The sequence below is a fragment of the Protopterus annectens genome, chromosome 4.part1 (genome assembly GCF_019279795.1).
Source record: "Protopterus annectens isolate FY-2018-M chromosome 4.part1, PAN1.0, whole genome shotgun sequence".
In the NCBI taxonomy this organism is placed as follows: Eukaryota; Metazoa; Chordata; order Ceratodontiformes; family Protopteridae; genus Protopterus; species Protopterus annectens.
The window spans coordinates 354,075,333-354,082,077 of NC_056734.1; the positions used below are offsets into that span (position 1 = coordinate 354,075,333).

Consider the following 6,745-nt stretch of genomic DNA (forward strand, 5'->3'; position numbering starts at 1 on the left):
TGCTATTTTTTGTTCTGTCCAAGTAGTAGCGTAGCTGTCTATGTACATCCAAGGTATGCAGTATTCTTTCCCTCTGTTTTGTGGGTTGGGAAAGAAGGTAGGTAGGTGGATTGCCTGGTTTAAAGATACTCTGGATACCACCTTGGGCATAAATGAAGGATTAGTCCTCATGGACACTATCTTGGTGGAAGATTAGGAAGGGTTGCACTGCCATTAAGGCCTGTAGTTCTGAAACCCTCCTTGCTGAAGTAATTGCCAGTAGGAAAGCAGTTTTCCATGACAGGTGTTGTAGGTCTGCTGTTGCTGCTGGTTCAAAGGGTGATAGTGTCAACTTTTCTAGCACAAAGTTTAAATCCCAAGCTGGTAATGGTGGTTTCCTTGGAGGTTTTACATTCTTGATTCCTCTGAGAAACTGCCTGAGCAAAGGGTGCGAAAAACAGGTGGATCAAAGCTGTATTCTGCTGAAATAGCTGATGCATGTATCTTGATGGAGGAGTAGGACAGGCCAGAATGAAGAAGTTCGAACAGATACTCCAGAATGATAGGCATATCTATGTTTGACACATCTTTTCCTCTTTCCGTACTCCAAATGACAAACCTTTTCCATTTTCCAGCATAGTTGCTTCTTGCTGAAGGTCTGAGTGCTTCAAGAATAATGACTTTAACTCTTTGGGAAAGTTCTGGATTAGCTGCTGCTATGTGATGTTCCATGCAGTCAGTTGCAGCGTTTTAGGTTTGGATGTATGATGCTGTAGTTGTTCTGAGTTAACATCAAAGGCATCAGGGTATTGGCCACATATTGTTCGAGACATGCTCTTCAGTAGTGGGTACCAGTGTTGTCTTGGCCAGTTTGGAGCTATCAGGATTATCCTTGGACGTTCTTCCTTGATTTTTAGTAGTACCTTGTGTATCAAAGGAAGAGGTGGGAATGCATATGCTGTTAGGCCTTTCCAGTTGAAGGAGAGTGAGTCCACTTTCCATGCTAGTGGGTGGAATGTCCGTGTGCAGAATTTTTTGAGCTGGTGACTGAGAGGTGATGCGAATAGGTCTATCTGTGGCATTCCCCATTTCTTTGAGATGGTCTTGAAGATGTCCGGGTGCAGCTTCCATTCGTGGGCATCGAAGTGGTTCTGCTTAATATGTCTGCTAGAGTATTGTCTTTCCCGGTACAAATATTGCCTGTAACTGAATGTTGTAGCTGAGTGCCAGGGTCCACAGCTCCAAGGTCATTCTGCATAGGGGGTATGAATGAGTGCCTCCCTGTTTGTTGATGTACCACATGACTGTGGTGTTGTCTGTCCTTATCATCAACTGGCCCTCTGAGGAATGGTTTGAACTTTTGGATTGCCAGTTTTACTGCCAGCATTTCTTTTAGATTGATGTGCAGGTGAAGTTGATCCTGTGTCCACAATCCTTGCACGCATTTGTCCAGCATGTGGGCCCCCCATCCTAGGTCTGAAGTGTCTGTTGTGATGGTCTGGCTTGGTTGACATCTGCGAAAGGGTAGGCCTGGGTTTGACTGGCATGCCTGAGCCCACCATAGGAACTCCTGTTTTAAGCATGGAATTAGTGGGATTTCTGTTTCTAGACTGTGTCTGTGTTGGGACCATAAATTCTTTAGGTACCACTGTAGTTTCCTCATATGTAGTCTGGCAAATGGGACCAAGATTATGCATGATGCCATGAAGCCCAAGGCCTGCAGAACTTTTCTTGCTGTTAACTTGTTCAGTTTTGTTAGTGCCAAGAAGTAAAGAGGAAGTTCTTTTGTTTTTCTGTAGTCAGGAATGCCATTTGTTGTACTGTGTCCAATTCAGCCCAAGAATGTCCTTGTTTGGGATGGTATCAGCCTTGACTTTTGTAAATTGACTGTGTATCCCAGTCCTTGTAGCAAGTAAATGACCCTTTGTAAATCTGTTGTCAGCTTGCTTTTGTTGTCCCCTTGTAGCAGGCAGTCGTCCAGGTATGGGTAAATTTGAATTCCCTGTAGTCTGCAATGGGCGATTACTGATGCCAGGCATTTTGTGAATACTCTGGGCAGTAGATAAGCCAAAGGGCAATGCTGAGAATTGATAGTGCTCTGATCCTGCAAGAAATCTGAGGTATCTTCTGCAGATTGGTCGAATGGGGACGTGCAGGTATGCCTCCTTGAGATCTAGAGTTACCAGCCAAGACTCCTTGCCCAGCATGGGAAGAAGTTGCTGTAGGGTCAGCATTTTGAATTTTGGGACAATGATGTATGTATTTAAGGTGGACAGGTCGAGAATTGGTCTCCAACTTTTTCCTTTCTTGGAACTAGGAATAGTCTGGAATAGAACCCCTTTCCTTGTTCTGCTGTTGGCACTCTTTCCACAGCTCTCATGTTTGCTAACTCCATTATCTGGCGTAGAGCCTCTGTTTTTGATGTGGAGGTAGATTTGGCATTCCTCTTTTGACTGATAAAGTGTGGAAGTGAAACCGGTAACCTTGATCTATGGTTTGTAAAATCCACTTGTCTTTTGTTATGTAGTGCCAGTTCTTTGAAAATAAGGTTAACTTTCCGCCTAGAGGAGCTGCTATTTGTTCCCTGGTAGGCGGATTTAGGATTAAGTCACTGTGGTTGTGCTGATGTAGTGGCAGTGGCTGTGTCTGTGCCTCTGTTGTTACCTTGCCACTGTCGTCCTCTGTAGGCACCTCCTCTGGATTGGTTTCTGCCTCTGGAACATCTATTCCTGCCCCTTTGAAATTTTGTGGAGTCAGGAAAGGACCAATTTTGGCAGGCCAGTTCCTGCTAAACCTTGGGGTTGAACCTGCAAGAAATCTTTAACAGTTTGAACAGATTTTGCCTTTTCTTCCATTTTCTTCATAACCTGCTGGGCAGGTGTACCAAACAAACTTGTCTTGTCCATAGGAGCATCTAGCAACTTAGCTTTAACATGATCCGGTAAAGCTTGTTCCTTTAGCCATGCATGCCTTCTTATCACTGTGCCTGTCATGGCTGATCTAAATGAAGCCTCCAGTGCATCATAGCCACATTTTAAGGAATGGTTGCTAACCTGTTGTATGTTATTTACCATCTCTAATACATATTTCTTATCAAGAGATTCATCAGTGGTTAGTTTTTAGTTAACTGATCAAGCATAAACTCTTGGTATTGTATCATGTGAAACTGACAGTTTAAAGCTCTAGCTGAGAGAGTAGCTGAAGTGTAGACCTTTTTACCCCATCTGTCTAATGACCTTGCTTCCCTTTCAGAAGGAATAGGGTTTTTAGCTGTGGTCGCTACTGCCTTGGGACCCTGGGATATAGTTTCTGGGTCTGCAAGTGGGGCCTTGTAAAGGTGGTGATGAGTATCTGGCACCCTGTAAAATCTGTCTGGTTTGGCAGGGGCTGGGGTAAAGAATCTGGAGCGGAGCAAACATCATTGAAAGCATCATCCACCACAGAGAGAACAGGAGGTATGGCTAAGGGCCTGTGCTGTGGGAGGTGCAGAAAGGTCCTAAGTCTTTTTCTGGAGTCTGAAAAATCCTGTTGCTGCCATTGGAACTGTTCTCGCATGGCATGCAAGGTTTCCCCAAAGGAGAATTCTTCTGGTGGGGAAGCAGCTGGAATGGATTCTTCAGCATCAGAATCTTCAAAATTGGAGAAGGAGCCTCTGGCTGGTCAGTTATGTCTGATTCATCAGCAGAATCATCAGAAGACACTGGCTCAGGGGGCTCTGCCCTAGGTCTCTTCTCTGGGGGCTGAGAGGCCCTGTCTGGGTGAGATTGAGATCCTCTAATTAAAGAAATTAAATCTTCTGCCAAAGAAAGCATTTGAGAACTAGAAGAGGGCCTGGATGTGGGGGGTTTGACAGGCACTGATTTAGTAGTCTTGGCTGCTTTAGCCCTGGCGAAGGCCTTAATGGACATGGCTGCTGGAGGCCTAGCAGCACCACGTGCTGGGGTAGAGACATAGGTTCATAGGTTCATAGATTAGTACTAAGCTAACTGCCCTTGCGAGCCATTTTAAGCCTAGCCAATTATCTCTTGTGAGACTCAAACCCTCTGCACCTTGTGTGTAAAGGCAAACAACTTATTAATCATTAGGCCGCCCTCCCAACCCCATTTGTAAATCCAAGGGGATGGTGTCTGATAAGTCAACCACCGTAGTGGGTAAAATTTCTGAGGTCGATTCAAGAGTTGTAGCAGGGGCCTCAGTTGTAAGAATAGGTTCAGCTGTACTTGATCAGTTTTCTCGGTTTCGGCCGAAACCGAGACACTCGCGGTTTGCTTTACCGTGGTTTCGGCCGAAACCGCGAGTGTCGGTCTTTATCTTTGCGTTTTTTGGTAGATTGGGTAGTCGGAGGATCCGACGGCATAATGTACGCAAAATCAGTACCGAAAAACTGTTCTGCAAACTCCGACCGACGCCTAAGCGTTCGTCGGTTGAAAGAGGCACAGGCCGAACAGGCTGCTACGTCGTGGGCTGGGCCTAAACAAGGCAGACAGTAAGAGTGGAAATCTTTATGAGGTATTTGTTTCCCACAGGTTAAACAATTGTTAACTTTTTCTGACATCGGCTGAGGCAAGAAAGAGTCCCCAACGGGTACTTAGCTTTAGAAGTCTTGAAGTAGTATTCGGTAGAAGTAATCTCTGGATCCGACCGACCGGCACTTGCGAACAGCTTCTGCTTCGGCGCCACGGCAAGAAAGACTGAGGAAAATGGCGTCGGCTGATGCTTTTATACCCGAAGACCAACAGAGATGACGTCGGGTGGAGTGCGACATCAGCCGAAGCCGGACCCGGACTTTGGAATCCGGCCGACTGCAGGGCTGCCTGACGACAGGACAACCCACTTGTTATGACTGCAGATGCATCCATGAAGGACATCATCTGAGTAAAGAGAATGGTTGCCAAAATCTCCAAAGGCCACTGAGGTAGTTAGTTTGAAATATCAGAGGTCTTTCAAGTTGAGTGATTAACAACTACATGTCAAACAGGGAAGTACATTCAATAAAAGGTCCGATGAGATACAAGTTTTGTTTGTGTCTTTTGGCTTTTCCCGGTTAGGGGTCGCCACAGCGGAACTCCGGTCCGCTAAAGATTGGCAGTAGATTTTTACATACTGGCTTGCCGGGCCTAACGCACAACCTTCAACGAAGGAACGCCCATTCACGCACGTCGCTACACAGAAGACACACTGAGAATCGAACGGGCAACGTCAAACTGTGAGGCGACAACGGTACCACAGATGAGATACAAGTAAAGGGAAATAATTTGTTTGGATCTCCCTGAGATGCCTCTGGAAATCAAATGAGCCAGACAGAAGGCTTTCCATACTACTGTGGAGACAATGGTCAAAAGAGAAGGAATTTTCAATTCTAGTGCCTAGATCCCTTGCCAGTGTCTGACTGGAAGGGTGCATCACCCACATGATATGGGAAAATGTTTTGTTTTAAAAAAATCAACCATACCATGGTTTTCACATTTAATGAAACCACTGTCCTTGTACCAAATGATAGCATGGTCTAACACATGGAGTACAGGATCAATTAACAGCCAATTTACAGGTGCCTGCAAACTTCGATGACCACTGGCCAGAAATGCTGGCCTGAAGGTTTGAAAAATAGATGCCAAATAAGAGGCCCACCACTGAGGCCGGGATAGATCACTGGTAACTATTTTGACTTCTGAAGTGGTAGCTTCTATATTAACTACATGGGCTTTGTCAGACAAACAGCTGGCAATGTACTGCACAATACAAGGGCTTGCATACAGATTTAAAAGTCTTCCAATAATGCCTACATGTGGAACAGTATCAAATACCCTGGCCTTAGCCAAATATGGCATACATACTGCATAATCACTATCCAGCACTTGATAACTTTTTCAAAGAAATTAATGCGCTACGGGGCATGACCTGCCTTTGACAAAGCCAAACGTTTGAGGGTCCACTATTAAGAGATTTTTAATGTCCATATTAAAGGGGTCTGAGATCATATGTTCCATACCTTTACATATCAGCCTAGTGAGACTAATGGGCTCAACAGCTGAGCCATCCTCATGTAAAGGCATTACAATGGCTGCTTTCTAGTCTTCAGAAATATATCCAGTGGAGGAACTTAGATTTAAAGAGGTTAAGTAGAAAGTTCAGATATCTCCAAATATGGCCTTGTGACAAAGAAAGTACTGCCAGCAGAGCTAGATGGAATTCTGTAATGAATATAAACAAGATTCATATAAAATGTTTGTGTTACAAATGTATTAGTGCTGTATGTCATAAGATGATTTGTACAGACGTGTGCTGAAGAGATGATTTGTACAGACGTGTGCTGAAGAGATACTTTACCAAGTGTTTGAAATGTATCCGCAGTATACACTACTGGAATAGAACAAAATGTACATACACTACTGTACCTGTTTAAATGTATACATTTTAACAAGAGAAACTGGAGTACAGGAGATTAACTTGCAAAACTTCAGAAAAATAGCTAAAATTAAATTACTTTATGGCTAGGCCATAAAAAAGATGTTATCTTTCAGTTTCAGTGCAGCAACAGACAATATATCTGCTGAGAGTTTTTCTGCATTGCCTTTGAAGTGCTTTATTGTTTTAGGACTTCCAGGATCTGCTAAGATCTGAGGAAGAGCCCTTGTCTATGTATTTTCACAGGTGGATGCTAAATACTGCTAGCTTCCAGCAGTGAGGGGTTTACCAGAGGGAGAGTCAGATGACAAGATGTCATTCAGCAAGCTATCCCAGCAGTAATATTTGAGATATCAATTTA

General features: G+C 44.2%; 1 protein-coding gene across 1 annotated transcript in view; it reads right to left on the bottom strand.

Annotated features, from left to right (window-relative positions):
• FAM168B (family with sequence similarity 168 member B) overlaps positions 1–6,745 on the bottom strand; it is a gene marked incomplete in the record, with an annotated part of 948,287 nt that overhangs the window by 719,982 nt on the left and 221,560 nt on the right.